Source organism: Barbus barbus, assembly GCF_936440315.1.
Source record: "Barbus barbus genome assembly, chromosome: 35".
NCBI classification, from domain to species: domain Eukaryota; kingdom Metazoa; phylum Chordata; class Actinopteri; order Cypriniformes; family Cyprinidae; genus Barbus; species Barbus barbus.
In genome coordinates, this window is record NC_136763.1 from 13,688,168 (window position 1) to 13,711,280 (window position 23,113).

The following is a 23,113-nucleotide window of genomic DNA, read 5'->3' on the forward strand; positions in this document are numbered from 1 at the left end:
ATATTATGGATGCAGTTCCTGGATTTAAAGAGGACACCAGTTTTAGTTCACCCTCTGTATGTGTGTGTTACAGGCAAACAAAACCTCTGGCACTGACCCACCAGAACCTCACCTGTTAGTAATACGTTAACCATTTTGATTTTAACCATGGCCTTCATAGTAGGAATTTTTGATGAGGTCTTAGGTCGGAAACGAAAATGGGAAGCTTTGATCTATACATGCGAGCTGAAAAAAAAAAAAAATCCCAGAGAATTTATGTTCCTGGCACGTTACACGATTATGGTACAAAAAAAGCACTTGTTTAAATGACATGCTTTTGAGTTTATTTTTTATTAATAAATAGTCAATGAAAGGGGTTGCTTAAAATTCTGAAAAAGCTTATTCTTAAAAGATTATTTAAGATGAGAAAATATTTATTAATGTTATTTGTGAGAGAGCATTAAATATAATATTTTGGTAATTAAAATGAATTAACAAATAACGTTTTACGATACTTGTTGTAAAGCATAATATCAATTCAATAAACTGTCAAGATTCTGACAAAAACATTAATTGTTTGATACAGTAAGGAAAGTCAAAGACCTATAAGACCTCCGCACATTGTTCCTGAAATTATTAAAAAATAAATACTGAAAAAAAATATTTTTGATCTAATATTTTGGTGATTAAATTAGCTTAATAATTAACAATTCTTTCTTTACAATAATGAATGCAAAGCATAATATGAAAGATGAAAATGAGCCTGTATGACTAAATCTGGCACATTTACATGTGAATGAATGTTCAGTTTAATTAATGTTCATTGTCCCTTTTAAAAATAAAAATAAAGAATAATATCAATTCAATAAGTTCTGTCAAAGTTATGACAAAAATAAATAATTACAATTTTAATTTCTGGATACAGTCAGGAAGGTCAAAGACTTCTAAGACCTCAGTGTTGTTATTGTTCACTATGACAAACAATAACTGAAATAAAGCTGAAATTAAGCTAAATATAAATGTTAGATGAAAAACATAAGAAACCTGAAATGTTGAAACTAATTGAAATAAGTTGAAGTACTAAAATTATTTATACCATTTAACTAAGTGCGTCTTTCTTAGAGGGTGCTATGAATATGAATAGGAGCGGGAGGGTGTTTAATCTTTAAACCAACTGTAAATAAGAGGCAGCAAGAATCACAGTAAGATGCTGGATTAGTTCATGATAAAGAGGGAGAGAGAAAAGCATGTGAGTCGAGACAGGAGTTTCTTTCTTATCATGGTGGCTTACAGAGCTGTGTACGTGTCAGTGTGTTCGTCCTCCTCCCCAACTGCTGGTAAAGAAAGAAATAGCAGGCCTAAATAGCCATTAGTGTGCTAAGCTTGAGGCAGCTGCTTTTAAATATGTAGTGAGGAAAAGCCTCAGACAGTGCTAAAACACGAAGGAGGGAGACTGACAGCATCACCCGCCGTATGGTCCTACACGAATGGCATGAGTGCACATTTTGTCAGTATGACTAAAAACTTTATTTCAAACAGACAAATTGGGATACAATTATGCCTTATTTGAATTTTAATGCACTTTTCTGTTGCCATATCCTTTTATATTGCCATTGGGCTTGTTTTTTTTTAATAAATTGCTAATATGTACACCTGAAGTTTTTGAGGGTTATTTCCAGAATACATTTGCGTAGCTTGCTAGGAAAAGTTTACATTGTTCACTTCAGCAGCTTTATGCATTAGCCTAACATAAATGCTAATGCTAACTCTTTTGAAATACTTGTTTTCATTAATAAATACATGCAGTCACAGGCTGCATTGTTTTTGAGTTAGTTTTTTTTCAGAATGCATTTGCATATCTTGCTTAGGAAACGTTTATTTACTTCAGTGGCTTTATGCGCTAGCCTAGCAGGAATGCTAATGCCAGAAGTAATTGGTTCTTGCTAATTATATATGTAGTCAGAGGCTACATTGTTTTTTGAGACTTATTTCCAGAATACATTTGCATTATCTTGCTAGGAAAAGTTGCTTCAGTGGCTTTAGCCTAGCAGGAATGCTAATGCTAACTCTCTAGATGTCTTTGGTTAGCATTTAGTTTGTTTTCTCCTTTTTCTGAATGTATGGCACATTTCAGTTGACAAACCTATGAGTATGTATTCCTTTATTTTACAAAACACTTGCCTTTTACACGATAGACCATTAAAGTGCCCGGCTCCTCAATCCTTTTCCACGTCCGGCCATAAAGAGGACAGTAAAATTCACCGGCCCTGACCCTGCTTGTATTTGTCTACACATCAATAAAAGCTGGTTAGATCTTTGCCGACAGCCACATGGTACGAGCATTCAGTAAGATCATGCCCCCTGCAAATAAAATGCTAACCTGTATCGCATCAGTTTACGTGTAGAGTCTTTCTTTCTTCCTTCAGTCTGACTGTTTTGCATCTTCACACTAATTGCAGAAAGGTGTTTGGGAAATTATCTGGCCCAATCCCCAAATGACAAATTAGTTTGCATTAGTGTGTGGATCCATCCAGATCCTTCCAATTACTTCCTGTATGTAATCAGACTTATTACAGAACCCTGCTGTGTTTGAGAGGTTTTTCTATCATCTCAACATTCAAGGAGAAAATAAAGGTTTTGCGAAGTGTGGGAATACGCTGATCCAATTTGGGGCTTTTTATCGGCAAAGAGTCTCCGTAAATCAGAGGAAGTTTAAGAAGGGAACTGTCTGCTTTTAATAAATGGCCTGGCCATAACTTTTCTTTGGGAAACAAGCGTATTGAAGAATATAATTTAATTTCTCGTTTAAATGGCTCAATGAATCAGATAAGGGTAGCGCGCTCAGAGACAAAGGATGGCACATGAAATTAAATGGAAGCGGAGGAAGGTGGGAGTGTAAAATAGGGGGACATCAGCATCAGGCATGTCATTTAAATCAATGCAGTACCTATCAACACCAGCATGCTTTGCAACCGCAGATGTATCGCAGTATCTCCCTTTATAGGACCGCTCCACTTTCCTCTGTGGAGAACTGTAAAATCAACACTTTTTGATTAAAACTGGAACTCCACAGAATTGGAAAAGTCATAAAATTTTAAAACTCCCCTGTGCCTTTGGACATAAATTTATTATTCTATTTGTTAATTCTTTTAGCTGCCAATAGGCTTGTCATGATACTTTGATTTTTTTTCTTGCGATTTTTCTAAAGTATCACAGTAAGCATTATCGTGATCAGGGATGGATGTATCCCTGTATTTCAAAAACTTATTTCAAATATAAAATAGGATTTTGTAAAATACAATAAAAAACTGTAAAATACTTTGCAAGAAGTCTACATGATGACATCTCTGATTGGTGCCTATTCAGAAGTTGGAGTTACATATTGATAATCTAATAATTGTTGAAATGCTAAAATGTTTGTTTTCAACTTCCAAATAGGAGTCCAATGATTGATAAATAAATATGTGATTGCTGAATTTTGTACCCTAATTGAAGTAGCTGTTTAGTAGGATAATTTTGCATACCATTGCATGAATGACTGCCCGACACATATATTATTATATTTATGATTAACAATCAAATGATTAATTAGTTAGAAACTAGCTGCTATGAAAGCAGGTGCCATCAGTTGTCTTCTTATGAATGACTTGTCATTGAGTCAGTGTTGCTGATGCAGGCCCTTCGTTACCAAACACCAAGTAACTAAATTAGGAAACAATTATGAGTCATTTGCAAACTGTTAAACATGAAACTGTTGGTTACTTTAAAACTAACCTTCATCTGAGAGATCACAGGGATATGTCAATATTTGATCTGTTAACTGGTTGCATATGTCAGATTTATTGCATGACTCAGGCAGAGAAAAAGTATTGCTACACTGTAAAAAAATAAATAAAAATTGAGCCAACTTAAAATTAAGGCAACCAACTTCAGCAGATTTTTGAGTTTTCTCAATCTGTTGTTTTAAGTTTATACAACAAAAAGACATTTCCTGCTCCCTTGTAAAAGTATTTTTTAGTATTTTTAAAATACAAAAATACAGTAGTTTATATTGATACATGGTGTGGCTGCTGTATTTTGTAGTTTATTTTGATACACTTAAAATTAAGGTATTTGGTATTTTATTATAAAATACATTTTGATGTATCTTTGCCCAGCCCTGATCGTGATAACATTCATGTTGTTTGAGTGTGCCGTTTCTGTCGTTTAATTCTGTACAGTTTTACAAATAGGAAGAATAATTGTTATATTACATTACATTATCAAATTTGGTTTACCTTTAAAGTGAATGTATACTTCCATCCAAAAGTTTGGAGTTAGTACGATTTTTTTTAATTTTTTGAAAGAAAGCTCTCATCAAAGCTGCATTTATTTGATCAAAAATACAGTAAAATATTAGTAATATAAGTGCTCCAGAATTTCTTAATATTAAAAATCATTGTGCTGCTTAATTTTTGGGTGAAACCATGTTACAATTTTAAAAATGACGAATTCTCAACATTTTTGTAACAATGTAAAATTCGTTACTGTCACTTTTGATCAATTCAATGCATCCTTGCTGAATAAAAGAATGAATTTCTTGTCTTTTAGGTAAAGGAGAGATGGCCTTAGATCAGTGGCCACTGTGTCATCTTATAAAGCAGACAAGGATATTAAAGCTGGCGGATTCACCTAAATATTTTATGAAAAATGAAAAGCAGATGTTTGCTTCTGTGCTCCCTTGTAAAGTCCATATCTGCATTTGTTCAATCATGCACAAAAATAGTTACGTAAGTTTGTTTACACTTTTGGCCCAGAAGCTTAATGGACATGCGTCTGATGGTCTGTGGGGAAGTAAACACGCATTCGGCTAACAAACAAGTGCTACTGCTCTTGCACGTAGAAGTCTCACTGAATGCGCAGCAACCCATCTCTTCTGTTTCATCCATGCTCTTTGGCCACAAGGGGATGAGGGGTTGTGCGAGCACACGAGTGTGTGCGTGCGATGATGGTGGTGATTAAAGGCTTCCATTCCTTTGGGAGATGCAGGGAGGAGTGACACTTAGTCTCTCACTGGGCCCAGATGGCCCATGGCAGGATGGATCATGTCACATGGCGCTGAGTGAAATGGGGGCAAGGTGTCCCCTCCCTGCTCTTCTCTGCTCGCCGTGCGACCTGTCACCAGCCATCGATATCAGGTGTTGCTGCAGGGATCGGACTGCTCATTAGGCTTGCCTCAATTTCCTCCACCTTCCTGCACCGAGAGGAACAACATTCAATTTGTGTCACTCATTAAGCGTTTTATTCCCACTGACACTTTGCAGAGGGTCACAGTGCGCTCCTGCTTGCAAAAATGTGAATTACTCATCTTTATAAGAAAGATTTGTATCGTTCCCAAGAAAAAAATGCCACCCTCAAAGCGAGAGAACAGCATGTGCAAGAAGATGAGAGCGTGTGGCCCCAAGTTATTAACATTCGTTCATTCTGGGAGACCTAAGTATAACTGTCTGCTGCTGGAGGTGATTAGCACTGTCCACTTGGTTTTCATTCTGGTGTGAACATTTTTGCGGTGAATAAATTTAGCTGACTGGCTACCTTGGGGCCGTCAATGCAGCTTAAATCCTGTCTTTCGCTGTATTTGTGTGTCTTAAGCATGTCTTCTAGCAAAACCTGTTTTAGAATTAGTATTCAGTCGCAGTCATATTGGTTACAGAAGGTTATCGTTTTATATAAGAATATCTGGAGGCAGGTGGTGGGCTTTTTGTCAATTTATAGACGCTATAAGATCAGCTGGCATATGTTAAGATGAGTTTATGTAAATGTCACAACATTTCAGTTATACATTTTATGAAATATTCATTTGCAGAGTATTTTGCAGTAAAGTTTTCCTGCTAAATGTCACCTTCTATGGAGGAATTTATAATAAATACTACAATTATGTTTCTTAATTAAGAAAAGCAATGGTTCACAAGAGAAAAAAAAACCTTCTGATATCATAATTCTGATATCATAATTGAAACATGACTATCGCGGTAATAGAAAACTCAGCATGCCGAAGTGAGACTGGCCATTCAATTTATGGATATCAGTGTGACCATTATGACTCAAATGGGCTTGGCTTGTGGGAATAATTGCATTTCTATGGTTGAGCAAGGGCATGTCTGAATGTGGTAATAAACATATATGTTTCCACTATGGCTCAAAAATAGGAGGGGATGTGAGCGTGATGCTTGAGTAAGATGTGGACTAAAATAGCAGCTCTGAATAGTCATGCACGTTGCAGGATGTGCGAATATTGTCATTATTATGCACCCTAATTATGCATTATTTTGGATAAGTCTGTACAAGTAAACTGTGTTTTATGCTTATACATTTAATTGCTGAATTTTGAAGTAGGACTACTTGTCATGAAGGGATACAAATATATGCGTGTCTGTTCATCTGTGGATGTTAAGAAATATGCTCTCTATGGCGGCCATCAATGCCTTTTGCTCAACAATAAAGATGGCCTGATGGTGTGTGATGGTTTCAGGCCACTTACAGGATGTGTTGCTTGCTGAGTTGACTTATTGTTTTAATGTCTTCAAAACTTTGATGATTTGCATACAGTATGTCACTAAATCATGTTAAAGTTTATTTATTTATTAATTTGTTTGTTTGTTTATTTCCAATAAATGCCATTAACACCAGCATTTTTGCTACGGCTAGTAAATATATTTGCATGGCAAGTAGACCACATCATGTCTGACCGAGCCAGCAGAAGACAAAAAAATCATTGTCTTGAGCTCTGCTTTGCATAAGCCTTGATCTGCTATCATGTTGTCCTCTGTTTATGAGTCACTTCCTTTTAATTTAATATACTGGGGTACCTAATAAATAATTCAGCAGCATACCTTCTGATATTTCACAAATGCCTTGAGCCGTTGGAGAAGACAGCAGCCAGTCTGTCTCACTCTTCCATGTTAGGCCATTCTACAAGGAAAAGTCCATCTGTTCATTTAAAGTTCTGCTTTGTTTCTGGAACCGGCACCTTAATGAATGTTAATAACAAATTGTCCAAACATTTTGAAAGCTGAAGGCCAAAAAATAAAACCAGGTTGCCATATCCACTCAGAGTCCCACTTTTGTCTTTCTTTCCTTTTTTCTGTCTTTTGTTAATGAATTTCCAAGAAGATCAGTTGCTCTGACAGTGCAATCTTCTCGCTCAGCCAGTCTGATGCTGTGATTAGTATTAATTGGACTGAGTCAAAAATGCAGCGATGACCCCGGCTAAGCTGCCTGTGAGACCAATTAATGAGAAGAGATGCCTTAGTATTCATAACCGAGCTCGCTTGAGAAGAGAGGAAGAAATTTTGCAGGACAAAGCAGACTATTTTTGTTTTTGTTTTTTTATAGCGGCAGGCCTTTTTTAATTAACTGTTCTATTGCTATAGGCGAACAAGGATATATTTAAGAATTTAGGGGAAAGTATGCATTATGTGGTTATTGAACCAAGTTCTTTTGACTTCCTCATTAAGAAAGACACAAATTTCTTTATTTAAATTTTTTTTTTCTCTCTCGTCACATTGCTAAAGTATGTTCACACAAACTAAGCTGCCTTTTCTCTTGTTTGTACAGGCAAATTCATTTTTCTGTATGTCCAAATGAGTTCAGATGTAATACTCTCAAATGACAGTGTGAATCAGACAACAAGCATTGTGAGTTGAAAAGTGAAGTCATAAAAGATTTGATTCATCCAACAGCGAGAGTAAACAATTTTCTACAAAACAGCTCGAAATCTTTATAGCTTGCTGCAGTGCAGGATAAGATTAAAAACTCACTGTCAAATGAAAGTTTTTCAACTAGAGTGACGTGTCATTTCTATTTTATGGTTTTTGTTATTTTGTGCTTTCTCTAAAATGACAGTCATGCCTTTTGAGTCAGTTTAATGGGTGTGTTAACATCACACACACTAAAAAATGGCTTTTCGATTCCTTAAAAACAACGATTTACTGTCCTAAATTGTTCAAGTATATATTGAAACCATCAAATATTTTTAAATATACATACTAAAAGAGAAATATTTAATGTCATCAAATATTTTTTTTCATTGCAGAAAAAAGAAAACAGTCCAATGAATAATAGTTGAACTGACCCGAGGTTTTGCTCTTTTCTGGTAAGTCTACAGTGTACGAAAAAACATTGTTGTGTTGAGCTACAAAATGAAATGTTAATGGCCAACTGGTTGATAAATCTGTTTGGTTTGTTTTACTGTCACAGTTTGCGTTCATCATCACGCTGCAAGATGGCAGACTGATGTGTTTGCTTATTCACAGATATGCCCTTGAGGCTTGTGAGCAGTGCTCTGTCTTCACCTCCTCCTTCAGATGTATCCGTACCACACTCAGCACAAAACATGTTCATTTCTGACAGCAGTGTGTACTATATGCCTATGCAGATATGATGCACAACATACTTGTTCTTATTTGTCTTTTTGTAGGGTGCCCGTGAGGCCATGAATTCATATGAGCTACACATAGGAGACATCACATACCGGTCCAGTCTTTCACTTTGATTCAATTTGATTTCTTAGCTCCTTTAGCTGATTTGTTTGTATATGTGCTTACAGAAATGCAGTGCAGAGACAGAGCAGCGAGTATGGGTGCGTGTGCAGTGATGGGCTGTGTTGTGACAGTGCAATTTTTTCTTTCTCTTTGAGACAGATGTCTGTGATCTTTCCTGCCCTGAGTTCATCTGCCCTCTTCAGCGAGCACAAGAGGTGAAATCTAGCAGCCCTTTTGACCCTATTACGCATATGCTCGTTCACATTCGTGCACATCCACACATATAAACGTGGCTCATTTGCTGTACTGTTGTTTCCCAGCAGTCAGGAGTGAGCCCTTGCCCATGGATGACTGAGCCAAGCCTGCTTTTTAGATAGAGAGAGAGAATAGGGAAGAGGAATGGAGAGGTGTCCCTTAAGATGAATGTCTAGCCTGCTGTGAGATCATGCACATTAAAAAAAAGCAACAGGGAATCAACTTGAATGTGGACAGACCTTGTGTGCATGTCATTATGGTTGGGAATCATACAGAAAAATCTGTTCTGATCACTTAATTATTTTTAAGTACATCCCCTTCCAAAATTTCAACCGAACTAAACTAAAACAAAATATGGAACAACCTATTAGTACTATAAAGACTGTTATGCTCACCAAGCCTGCATTTATTTGATACAAATGTAGTAAAAATAGAAATATGTTTTATAATGCAATTTATCCCTGTTATGGCAAAGGTGAATATTGAATTTTTGTGTTAAATGTGATACTATTTTTGTTCCAGATTTATTTGATAAATAGAATATTCTTTTTTAAAATAGAACATTTATTTGAAGTAGAAATCTCCTGGAACATTATAAATGTTTATATATACAAACTCAAAACTAAAATACTATCTTTTTACTTCCAAATCTTTGAAAATAAAATTAGATTTTTGATGTTCAATAGCCATTAACAGAATGAAAATTGTGAAAACCATTCAGTTCCAGTATTGTTTCAAAAATGGGAACAGCCCTGAAAAGTTCTTGATTCCCAACCCTGGTATATCATGATGCACTACATATAAACTTTAGATTTCTTTTTCAGGAGTTTTTCCACTCTCCATACCAAATCCATTGCCTTTTGTTGCAATACATTTTTATTAAGGCCAGTTTAATAGGGATTATCTCAAATTTTCACAGGCCAATCCATGATAATAAAAGGGGATTACAGCAGCTAGATGGCAGGGATGTTCATGGAATGATGATAAATTAAACAAGACGTCACATGCACAAGTCTTAATTTGGTTTGAGGCTCTTGTGTGTCATTGCCAACCATTTGGAACGATAGCCATTTGCATGTAACATGGAACCTGCCGTTATAGTCAAGTGGGCATGTCTTTGCAACAGCAGATATATCTGATAAGCAGCACCTTGCCTGTCTCAACTTCTTAATGTTGGAAACATCTGCCCTCACTGAAGACTCATCTGTAGGGGGACAGAGGGATGTGTTGCAAGTATCTTAAATTGTGTTCTGAAGAAAACAAAGCTTTTATGGGTTTGGAAAGACATGGGGGTAAGTGATTAATGACAAAATTTTCATTTTGGGGTGGAGTAACCCTTTAACAAATTAGTTTTCAGAACAAGCAAAAGAACTTAAACTAAAAAAGAACATAATTTACTATCTGCATATAGAGCACATTAGGACTGTCAGTCTAAATCATTAATTAGGAGCAATTCAAGGGTCATGGTATTTTTTACTAAATTAAATTTAAAAAGCCATGCCTCAGAATGTATTGTTGTAGGTAAACATACTCTATTGGGTTGGGTTAAGTTTGCCTTGTAAAAAGGACATCTTGAGTAGTTAGGAACTATATAAAGCGTCTAAATGATGAGGAACTGTAAAGATAATAATGTTTACAGTGATGCACTGTCAGAGACTGTAGAGCTCCCTCATGCAAGAAGTAGTGTATATTTGCATTCAGTAATCATGCCCATACACAGCACGGAGGGCTAATCAACATTGCGATAAACAAACTATGCAATTATCTTTCCAGCCTAGTTGTCAGGACAAGTCATGTGTTTAATTTCTTGGTACGACTTATTAAGAATTTATTCATTGATGTCTGGGTGCATTTTTATGAGCTGTCAGAATATTTTTCATAGCAAACTGGATTGTGATTCACTGTCATCAACATCACATGTCCAAAACTCATTTTAAGGCTATTATTTATTTATTTTTGGGGTCACATGGAAATGTGTGTCTTTAGGGGAAAAATATTAGTCTATAGCCTAATATAATAATAATTATTTTTTTTTTTTTTAATTATTATTTTAGTCAACGTTAGCTTTTGTTAATGCACAGTTTGTACAATTAATTTGGCTTTTTTTTCTTTTTCTTTTTTTCAAATGATATAATTTTTTAAGCATGTAGAAAACTTGCCTCTGATACTGAAACGTCACTAAGTCCCTCGGTCCTTTTATTTTTCAAACCCTCCTTTCCAACTTTTTTGGCTCTATTTCTCTTTTGCAGAGTAAAACATGTTGCGATCTGCTTTTTACCTTAGTTTTAAAAACGTGTACGTTTCCTTGGCGGTCCCTCTAGTAATTGATTTAGTTGAACTCTTTATTTATCCACAAACAAGCAACAACCACAACGATATTCTTGCGAAATAAATATGAGCATCATATAATGTATTTATCACACCCAATCTGTCCTCATTGCTCTCTCGCTCTCTCTCTCTCTCGGAGCCGCATAATGCACCGGACACCTGCCAACACTCTCACGTGTGTTGTTCCAATCTTCCAGGAAGACACCCACACGCGCACGCTTCCTCCCCACACATGAAGAGGCAGAGAAGGATTAGCACCGTGAGCTGACACTCCTCAGAGGAAAGAGTGTGGAGGAGGACAACAACAATAGGCTCGCTGTGGAGAAGCAGAGCGCGCACGCTAGCTTCTGCAAATTCAACTGCGACAGCGGCAGCCGCGCGACGCGGACATGGATAGCAACAGCAGGGAGGAGGAAGAGGAGGAGAGAGGAAGAGAGGGAGGGAGAGTTTCTGGATGCTGATCACTTCAATGAAATGACAGATGCGTGCGCACACTGCGTTATCTTTATTTTCGCAAAGCTCAGGCTGTGGAATTTCAATGCGACATGAAGTGTCTCTCTCTCTCTCTCTCTCTCTCTCTCTCTCTCTCTCTCACACACACACACTCTCTCTCTCTCTCTCTCTCTCTCCTCGGCCAAGCTAATGTGTGAGTCAGTGCTACTCTATCCCGATGTGCTCTGCATGCTGACCATAGCTGCCATGCAGCGTGGAAAAGTCTCGACCTGTCAGTGCAACGCACAACTTGAGCCGCGTTTCAAACTATCGACACCAGATCTTGTGAGACAACACCACTCGATTAATTCTTAAATATCGAAAAATTACCCGCTTAGGTTAATTTCTGACAGGTTGTTCTCTGCTGGAATCATTTTCTGCCGTTTATCGTATCAACACCACTAGAAAAGCATCTGCAGTGCGTGTTCAAATGCAACGCGTAAAAATTTCGGTCTTCAGAGAAAATAATAAACTTCCCTACCGTTAAGAGATGGACCATTTCAGTGTACATCTCGGTCTCTTCTTCCTCTTTTTCTTCTTTCCTTTTTGTTGTCACGTTTTTTCTCGTTTTCCTTCTTGACGTTAGTCAATCAACCTGTATCCTCTCTTAGATTGTGTTTTAGCGCACCGCACAGGGTCTCATGCAGACGCTTTGTACGCACCTGCCCTAAACTCAGCTCTATTTCTGACACTGTGTAGGCGATCTACAGAGGACGGATCTGTGTGTTCTCCGATCTCTCTCTCTCGCTCTCCCTCGCTCTCTTTTGTCTGTGTGTGGCTGTTGCTGTCAGTGGCTTGCGTACTTGAGCAAGAGACGAAGTGGAGGCAGGCATCTCTCGCTCTCTCTCTCTCTGCCCTTACCATGCAGCCCCACCTCCTTCTTTTAGAAGTCTCCCATTCTTGCCCCCCCAACCCCTTTGCAAAATGCTCTATTTTCCCTTCTCTCCTTCATTTCTTTCTCACAGTCAGAGCCTTATATAAACCCTGTTATTATCACATATATACTTCTTATATCACTTGCCTCTTTATTGTGTAACTCAGCTGCAGTAGTCACTTGCTAAGTCAAAAGTGCAACTATACTGTAAGATGGTCTCCTGCCTCGCAGCAGCCCTTGTATGTGAAGGACTGACTTTGATATTGTTTGGTTAATGGAATGCTTTCATAGGGCTTGCAGACATATCCAGTCACTGTTCCCATTTCCTGTGGACAAGGGATGACATATTTAATGGCCATATTGGATTGAGCACCACTGGGTTAGAGCTTTTTAAAAATCACTAACCTGGGAGCAAAATTGGTGTTTCTGTACAATCCCATTTGTGCATTTTCATACGATATGCTCACGCCTCACTGAAGGTTGAGGTTAGGGTCCGTCCGTCTGTCCGTCTATACCTTTTTTAATAATCAAACTTGTTTTTTTTTCCAGTGCAGAATTTCATAATCACAAAAAACCTGTAGACCTCCTATATGAGCCATATAGTGCTACACAATATTTTCACCAGGAATGCTGTATTAAATTTCAATGAGATAGCGATAGAGTGGAGCCTTTCTCAATTTAGAAGCATTTCACAAGTTTTCTTGTGATAATGATTTTTTTATTGCCATCTCTGGCATGATGAATGGACGTCTATGGCATGTCTACTGGAATATCCATTATGCGGTGCTGTGACACAATGCTTGGATCCGCGCTGTAGACAGCCTTACAGCTCAGGGGCATGTGGAGCAGCCAAACGCTCGTCTCCGCGAGGACACATCACCCGAGAGGGCTGGATCAGAGCATAGGAGGGATCACAGTTCACTAGAAATGCTTAGTCCCGGACCCTGTCTGTGGCCAAAATGGCACGATGATCTGTCCTGTGCCAGTTTGAGTGTAAGTATTTGATCGATAACCCGTGCCTTGCCATCATTATTCTGATGTGTATTTGAATGGATTATAGGAGGCAGGCATGCATCCAGTGTGGTGGAGGGTGTAATATGAAGCGTGAGACTTAAGACTAAAGAGCGTGGAAATTGAATGGCAGTGGATCCAGGGCCAAGCTCTTGAAGTGGCTAAGTTGTAACCCAGGGCTCTCCTATAACCATATGTCTTCTTGTTGCTTGCACAGATGCTACTCAAACCAGTTATTATTTGACAAGTGCTACTGGCCAAAATTGACCGGCCTGGCCTTTTTTCCATTACATTTTAGAAGTGGTCAAGCGGCTGATCATGACTCTGTACAGGAGAAAATGATTTCTGGGGGCCAATGAGGCTAAGCTGCTGTCTGCGATCCTCGCGGCTCCCATTTTCCATTGCTATCATCTCGAGCATGTAATTTCAAAACTTGTAACAACACAGTGGGCTTAGTAATCAAAGCTCTTACGGACGTAGCACGAACAGCAGATGAGTTTCCAATCTGTGCCAGTTTCAGCGCTTGGATATATATCACATAAAAACAATCAACAGAGCGTTGTATATGACAGGCTTGAGACGACAATGACAGGGCAGAAAGCCTTGCAGCCATTAAATGTAAGAGATATGGTGCCCTAAGGAAGCAAAGCAGGCTATTTTTCAAACGGACAATTAAAAAGTGGGACTGAGCACGTCTTTGAAATGCTGTTTTTCTTAATAGTCAAGTTGACCTTTGCTTCGCATGGGCACATTTCGAAATAGCTGACATGACAGAGAAGAGAACATGGGTCATTTGCACAACAATGGCTAACAGTCTCAGTAAGCTATGGGAGAATGGACCTTTTCATGCAGAAGTGAACATCTTCAAAATATGCAATGCTTTTTTACATACAGACTGGTCATAATGGTTTTTTGTTTTTTCATAATGCGAACAAAGTGGTGTAGAAAAAAAAAATCATTTAGAAATTGCTAGTAAAATTCACAATTAATTATAAAAAAAACAGCAACAACTAACACATTAAATGTGAAACTTTGAAGTAGAATGACTGAAATGGTATTTTCTTGTAAAACGCACTCCAATCATTTTGGTTTTATTTATTTTTTAACTACATCATTCCGAACTCTCGGGTTCAGTTTTAAATATTTGTAGACTGTTGCAAACGGTTAGCAGCATACAAAAAGAAAAATAAAGTTAACTGACACAAGTTTAGTGATGTGGACATTATCAAATGTGTATATTAGTTTGTGGCTAAACTTTTCCCTCATTTTTCTCTGCCTTTACAGACATGACACCATAGTGAAAGTGTCTGGATTCGAAACTAGTCGCTCTGTTGACATTTGATTTTAAATTTTCTTCTGGGTTGGAAGGACAAGTGTGGCAGAGACAGAACTCATGCATCAGAGACTCCGGTGGCTGGAGAGCCCGCAACTTCTGTATGATGGATAAAGCTGCTTTTTCTCCAATCATCCTCCTTGACTGAGTGCTGGGTTGAGTGATGTTGGGTTGGGGTACTGTGATTTGGTTCTGTGACTAAGATAAAAGAGCAATCTCATCTTACTCATGGCCCAGTTCAGATTGTATTTCCTTCTCTCACTGAAGATGCATCCTGGGTTATGGCTGCTGAAGCTGATCGAACAGTCAGGAAGATGCTCTCGATTTCGCTTTTCTTTCAGACGAATACTGCAACCTTCTTGCTACATTGCAAAGATGATATTTTAATCCTGGCAAAGCTGAATCAATATACTTATTAAAGACTTGTTATTGTGTATAAACATTCACTGATATCTGCAACTAAAAATCATTCACACCCTTTTCACACTTCAGATTTTGGTATGTTTCTCTATGTCTTTAAAAATGTTAATTTATCCGACACAAAAATTAGATTTCGGTTTGGTTTTTGGAACTTTTTCATATGTAAGTGATTTTGTGAAAAAATATTACTATTACAATTCAACATAACTGTCTATATATAATATATACACAAAGTTCTGGCATGAAACTCTAAATGCGCAGTCCGATAGATCTAACTCAATATGACAATGACATCATTATCACATGGCACAGCTGATTGGTTCTCTCCTGTATCGATAACCTATGAGTTCGCTGCTCAACATTTAAATACTTGGCAGTGTTTGCTGTAGCAGTTAGTAGCGCACTTCAGAAACCCTCCAGCTTCACCTGTATAGATCTGCTACGGGGTGATCATGTATGCTATGGGGGTTATTCATATACAGCAGCAGTATTTCTTACATGCTCACAGCAGCATGTTTTGGATGTATTGGCAGTAGGAAGTCTCGGTACTTGCTCTGTGTCAGGATTATGGACTGTCTTGTGTGTGTTTTGCTCCCCTGTGACCCAGTTTTTCCCCATTTGATTGTGTTAATTTGATTCCAGGTGTGTCTCGTCGTCTCCCCCTATTATCCTATGTTTAAAAGCCCCAGTACTTCTGTGACTGTTTGTCGGTTCTGAACGTCATTCCTCGTGTTTCCTGTGCCTCCCATGCTCCCTGTTGATGATTAAAAGACTCGTTTGTGAATTCATCGTCTCCTTGTCCCTGGTTCCAGAGAGAGTGTGACAGAAGAACCGTACCCCTGCGTCTACCCTCCGTTTTGTTTTCCGTTTTTTCCCTCAGTGTTTTTATTTCCAGCGTAGCAGATCTATTCCGCCAATACTAAATACATTACCATTGTTATGTACATTACCATGCCAATCCCTTAGAGAGTTGTTATGACAGAAATATATTTCTCTTTAGAAATCTTTGATGAATAGAGTGTGTAAAAGAGCAACATTTATTTGAAATGCCAGTGTTTTGTAACACTAATGTATTTAATGTAATCTTTGATCATTTCATGTTTCATTTCTGAATTTAAAAAAAAGGAATGAATGAATGAAAATCTTACTGACCTCAGACTTTTAAATGGGGTGTATACATACTCTTTTTCTAGGCAGTAACTGTTCAGAAATGTTTAGTAGCTGTCTTGTAGTCCAGACTGTAATGTATATGCCTACATATAAACCAATTAAAAAAATTAAAACTACCTAAAGAAATATGTGACAACAATCTTCTCTACCCCAGACTGCTCTATTTGTCCGATTCGGCCGACAGCTCTACTGATCCTGCCACCGTCTCATACACTATTTCACAGACAGCACTTTAGTATCCTTCCAAAAGTAGCTTCCTCCATGTATTGCATGCACAATTACATGCATTCTATAAGCCCGGACAAGTGAAACTGTGAAAGTAAAACCACATTTATGGCCAGCTAATGGTGATGATAAAAAATGGCTCAAATGTTTTGTGGATATGAGGATATTGTACTGTTAACATCCTTCTGACAATGCATTTTTTGTTGGGTTTTTTTTGCATACCTGGTCAAAAAATGTGCACAGTGCAGTTACCATATGCATCACTGCATTTTTAGTCAGTTCAGGGTTTCACACATACTCATGCTGTGCTACAGTAGCTCAAGGGTTAGATTTTGTCAGCCGTTTGTAAAAATGTGATACTAATTTGCTCCTGTGAATCTAGGTGTTATCTAGCCTCACCTACAATAAGCATAACACAAAAAGGTTGAGAGTGATCTGTAAATAGCCTATAGGCATATTACAGGTGTGATTGTGTAATAATCAACAGAATTATCAGAATTCATCAAAAATATTCCTTGAATGTTCTCAAAATAGGTCATGTTTAATACACATCACATGCATAGAATTTACACCACAGATGTGTATTAAACATGACAGAACCTGCATGTTGCATATGTATAATCACCGTTTAAATGAATCGGTAACTGAATGACATTCATTAAGACTTGTTGCCACCTACTGGTGTTTTTTGTAGCCTTTAGCCTATTTATTTTTATTATATTTATTTTTAATCATTTCTTATTTTTATTCATTAAAAAAATGAATAGTATTAATCATTATTATTATCATTATTAAGCATTGTGGAAATTAAAATATTTTTTTCTAAAGACTTTTTTTTTTTTTTTTTGGTAGCTCATTGCTTTTATCATCTAACACAATAATGACTTTAAATGATCTTTTGGAAAGTAATTTCTCAGCCAAAATTGATGTGCGATTTAATTTGCAATCAGATCGATTAATTAATCGGCACAGATTTAATCTCTTGACAGCCCTAATAATTATTGCATCTTATTTGTTGGTGTTGTCTGTAAATTTATTTTTAGAGTGTGGTTTGCTTCACTTATGACTTTTCAGACTGTTCTTCCTCGCTTCCTTACTTGCGTGGGCACACTTTGTTTTTTGGTCTGAACTTCCATTATTGTTTCTTTCTCTAAATTAGTAGAGCACATCAGTGTTTCATCGCTTTCCCATTGTATTGCCGATCTTTTTGAAATGTGGTGATGTGAATAAGATGGATGGCATTTGCTTTGTGTGAATATGCTATTTTGTTTTATGTTAAATGTTTGTGCCATGCTTAATTTGTTCAGGAATGTGCAATATTCTGTATTGTGTTGTTATGCACAGAATGCATGTTTGCACAAAAGAAGAACAACGGCTGCCTAATGTGCATTTCCTGAATCCCATAGGCACAAAATGTGATTGCCTCTACATCCATATAAGAAAATTGAGGGCCATTATCCTTAAATTATTTACATGTTTACAATCGCTTGAGTGCTGCAACTATGAGGTCGATCTATATAGCGGACTCGGAGAGAACAGGCACAAGGGTGCATTGCCTCCCCAGAGACGTGCTGCTATCTTGATGTCAAACTAATGCCTACTTTAAATGCTTATGGGTTAGTTTAGATCAAGAGATGTCAAAAGGACCCTTGAGTACATGGGTATTTGGCACATAAGGAGATATAGAAGGGCAATAGCAAACTTATAGTGTGAACTTAATATATTATTAATAGCAGGTTTAACGTTAGCTAAAGGACATTAACTGAGTGTCAAAAGGTTATATCATCTTATAATTACATACAGGTTACATCATGCTATGATGCTAGTAGCCAGGTGGCGATAAGTGTCTTTATGAATGAGTCATTTGAATCATTCGCTCAAGTGATTGATTCACAACCGCCTATTCATTCAGGAACAAAACAAGTGTGAGTGAGTCATTGATTCATTCAGTCAACCGATTGAGTGACATGCTGCATTCCGAACAGCATACTGGTGTACTGCTAAGAGAAGTATAACGTTACCTGGCTGCGTCTGAAATTTGGAGAAATGTTGCCTTTGGAGGATGTATTTCAAAGTAGGAAGGCATCAAGGCACGTCTGAATCCAATGGCTTTCTCAACAAGTGAGTCATTATTGATTCATTCACTCAAACGATTCGACCAAGACTTACGGAATTAATGTTTTTCTCGGAAATGCAGGTTGCGCGGCTCCTTTGTTTTGTGTGGAGATATTTTCGTTGGCGGAACAAAGAACACGAAGTAAATAGCAATTTTGTATCTAAAATATGCTCATTATTAACATCTTGTTTAAGGAACTGTTGTATAAAATCAACATAGCTCATAGTCGAAAAGCTACCTGCTTTTGTGATACATTGACCGTTTCTCAAACGGAAGGCTGCATCCTCCGGAGGTTGCATTTTTAGGCTGCATACGTAACAAAGAAGATCTTATTTTAGAATATTAACAGTTCTAAATTGATCTAAATGATCATTATTCTTAGTTAAGTGTAAATTGTTGTAATATGCTTTTGACTCGCGAATGTAATGCTCAGTTAACTGAAATAAACCAGGCTTGCTGACATATGCAGCCTACAAATGCAACCTCCGGAGGATGCAGCCTTCCGTTTGAGAAACGGCCATAGTTTAAACGACAGAGTAAGTTGTCATGAACTTAATATAGGCCTCTGTCTGCCACAACTATTTCAGTGAACACTTGACTATGGTGCTAAAGTAAATACAAACAAAAATAATTAAATAAAAGACAAAATATTCATGGTACTGTTTTGTAATAGGTATTTTGAAGCCATGTAAAATATGTTAACAAATGCAACTTGATGAGACTTTAATATGACTTTGTTTTAATACATGATAGCCTGTTTGCTTACTGACGGGTAAGGTAAATTATATTACGTCCTTTACTTGGAAATATGTCAAATAAATATGAATTTAAGGAGTCTGCCAGTGATTTAAAAATGTGCAAAATGAGCTTTTCTATTTATCCTTTATTTAAATCATATTTCTCTCGTCTGACCTCTAGATTAAAAACTGGCCCTGACATGAAAGACTTTTAAATGTCCTACACAGCAGGTGAAAAGCGTGTGAACTTTCTGAGACCTTAGGTGAGAAACTTTGCATGGCTTTTTCAAGGCTTTATTGCTAGCTAAGGGCCAGATCTGGTCTCCTGACCTTTTGCAGTTTTTGGGAGTCCCTGTCAAGTGAATTAATTGCCCGGTGACACGCATTGCAGCTGGATCAGTCCCATGCCAGCCTAGCCCAGCAAGCTCCATTAATTACATTAGTCCTTTCCGAACTGTAGGTCTGTCGTTTCAGCCTCCTCATCCAAAAAGAATGTGTGTCGATGGATAGTTTTTTCTCTTCTGCAATAGCATGTGTGAATGAGAGAGATATAGGTAAGAGAAAGAAAACTCTCAGTTGAGCCATTTCCATGTGTATTTCAGAGGCTGGAACGCGTTCTTTCAACACACCATCAGACCGAGCAGCTCAATATCAAGCCTATGCAGAAACCAAATACAGCCCAGGGACTCAAATTAAGGTAACTAAGAGAAATATTATCATCAAAACACATCAGGAGTTTGGCTGCAATTAGCAGTGTGTTGGATGTCGAGAAGCCCTGGATGTGTGAGTTGCGTCCCGTCCTTCAGTTCTTCCTGTGCTGTTTAAAATCCCTTTGAAGAGGACCTTTCCCTGTTGACCCGTTCACTAGACTAATGAGGGTAATTTTGTAGCCTTGACATCCCCAAACCCACTCCTTCCATCATCCTCTGCTCCCACACAGTTCCACCTCCTACTGTTTAATTGGCTAAGACCTGGTTCCAACAGCTTTTATGTTATCTGCACATGGCTTGTATCCATTGTTTCTCTACCAAGTCCTGATGTTTAAAACATGACATATCAATGCTGGCACTTGATGATTCACAATTCTGCAATTTTTCTGCTCTTAAAAAAATGGACCATAGCTCTTCATGTTCATGCGACTGGATATTATTTTACTCTCTGATAAGGATAAGCACTGGATTGTAGAGTTCTCTTGCTTGCACTTGTGTGAAGTAGCCCAAATATGCCTCAAAATATCACTTATTACACAACCTCAAGAGATTCCTAAAAATAACAGATAGAAGATACACTGACAAGGTCATCTCTCTGTAATTTTGCAAATGCTGTGGTATTTGCCTTTATCTGAAAGAACAGAAACAGCTTTTTATTTCTAATATGGGACAATATGATGACGCAGATTTTGCTAGAATATGACTGTACAAAAGGTTCAAGTTACGTTTTTGATATTTATTCATCAGGGCTGTCAATAAATTAATTATTTTTATTTAAATTCATTAAAATATGTGCTGATCAATTAATCACATTAAAGGAATAGTTCACTCTCAGGCCATCGAAGATGTAAATGAGTTTGTTTATCCATTAGAACAGATTTGGAGAAATTTAGCATTACATCACTTTTTCACCAATGGATTCTCTGCAGTGAATGGGTGCCGTCAGAATAAGAGTTCAAACAGCTGATAAAATATTACATAAATTCCACAAGTAATGTAAGTAATCCACAAGTAATCTTGTCTAAATCAGGGGAGAAATATATCAAGCACTGTTTACAATTAAAAACGGTTCAAAACAAATATGTTGCTGTAAACAAATATTTTGATGTGAGAGGAGAACAGGTGACTCTTATTATGTAGTATGAACTATTTTCATCAGAAGCAATGGTTTAAAGTTGATGATGGATTTGTTTCTTACAAACACACAGCATTTCACTTCACAAGATGTTAACTGATGGACTGAAGTTGTGTGGATTATTTATAGATTATTGTGATGTTTTTAACAGCTGTTTGGACTCTCATTCTGACGGCACCCATTGACCGCAGAGGATCCATTGGTGAGCAAGTGATGTAATGCTAAATTTCTTCAAATCTGTTCCAGTGAAGAAAAAAAAACTCATCTACATATTGAATTTTCATTTTTGGGTGATTACATTCTTACTTTGTATAAATATTTGCTGAGAAAAGATCTTACATGGGGTTCATTTTAGAGAAATGTGGATTTGGGATTAAAACAAATTGAACATTTGTTTTAATTCCGTATCATAAACATATCCCTAACCTTTAGACTTGGGGGCGCTTCACTAAAGTTGCGTTATTGTTTTTAGGCTGTGCTATTTAAAATGTACACATGCAGATGGACTTGTCTTTGCTGTTGCATCACGTCTTGCTTGTTGTTTGTGATTTATTAACACATAATTATTTAACCAAACACAGTAAATTTACAACTCTATTATTTATTGATTCTTTTTTTTATTATTAAACTCCAGCCCTCAGGCGGCATGAGGAGGAGATAAGAGCAGTTTAGAAAAAAATTACATTTTGGATAAACTCCAGACTTGTGATAAGAATGTATTGCATCATGGATTAATGGCAAAACTTATGGTGATGCCACTGAGCCTCGTCCTTGAGGGACCCAGATGTAAAAGGGACAAAAAAGACTGAACAGCTGAATCTGCCATGATTTGGCGCTCATCACAGCCCTGCCTAAAAATAGAACCCAAATCAGAATTTCAAATGAATCTCAGTGTTTGAAGATCAGTTATGTCCACAGGATACATTCTCCTGTTAATTCTCTCACTCTCTCATCCACTTTCTCATTTACATGAGGCAAGTGACAAATGATTGCAGTATTTTTGTCCCTGATATGTAGTGCCTCTTTCAATTTAGAAAAATATGCAACTCCAAATATACTACACAATAAATACTGAAGACAAACTTCTCTTGGGGAGGAAAAATACTTGCAGAAACACAAGTGGGTCATGCAAAAGATTCAGCCTGAGTTGTCTGGAGAGAACTTTCCATCTGAAAGTTATAGATGTAAATATAAAGTATACAGTTGTAGGTGGTTTATCATTAATTTAATCTGTAGATATTGCACTACACATTATGAATTTACATCATTTGTGTGTTTTTTGTTGTTGTTGTTGTGTTCCTGATACTGATACTGTTTGGTAGATTACATGTGACATGTTGAAAAGGAACCTGTATATGGTTCCCCTTGAAGTTGATACTATGGTGAGCGGTTAGCAGTCTCACTGGGAGATCTCCAGTTTTAGAATGCCAGGATGTCAGGAAATGTCACAGGGACACAAGAAAGGATAATACACAAAGTGCTGACACCAACTGTTTAATTATTTAGAAGCAAAATTGATGTGATAGGCAGGATATTATGAAGATGACGGACAGTTTGCATCATATTATCCATCTGTTTATGCTAAACATAAAGATTCCATTTAAAGGGCACGTGGTTCTGCTTTACCATTAGGTAGAAATACTGTAAACATACCATGATATAGAAAAAGATGGGTAGAGAAAAGATAGTGTAATAATAAAGATGGAAATTTAATAGAAAATATCAGATAAAATGTATAATCTAGACATATCTATGATGTTTAATGAGTCTTTTTATGGCAATGTGTGACTGCCTGTATTTTAGAAT

General features: G+C 37.2%; 1 protein-coding gene across 2 annotated transcripts in view; it reads right to left on the reverse strand.

Moving 5' to 3' along the window:
• LOC306855119 (leucine-rich repeat neuronal protein 2-like) overlaps positions 1-12,352 on the reverse strand; it is a 42,023-nt gene extending 29,671 nt beyond the window's left edge. Inside the window, exons 1-2 of one of the 2 annotated variants that reach the window (XR_013782900.1) lie at positions 12,058-12,352; positions 4,086-5,212 (exon numbers count right to left, since the gene is read on the reverse strand). The gene's annotated coding sequence lies outside the window, so the exon portion shown is untranslated. Of the gene's footprint in view, positions 1-4,085; positions 5,213-12,057 lie in introns of those variants that run through there. The other variant, XM_079393568.1, reaches the window with a different exon arrangement.
• Between the last annotated feature and the right edge of the window lie 10,761 nt (positions 12,353-23,113).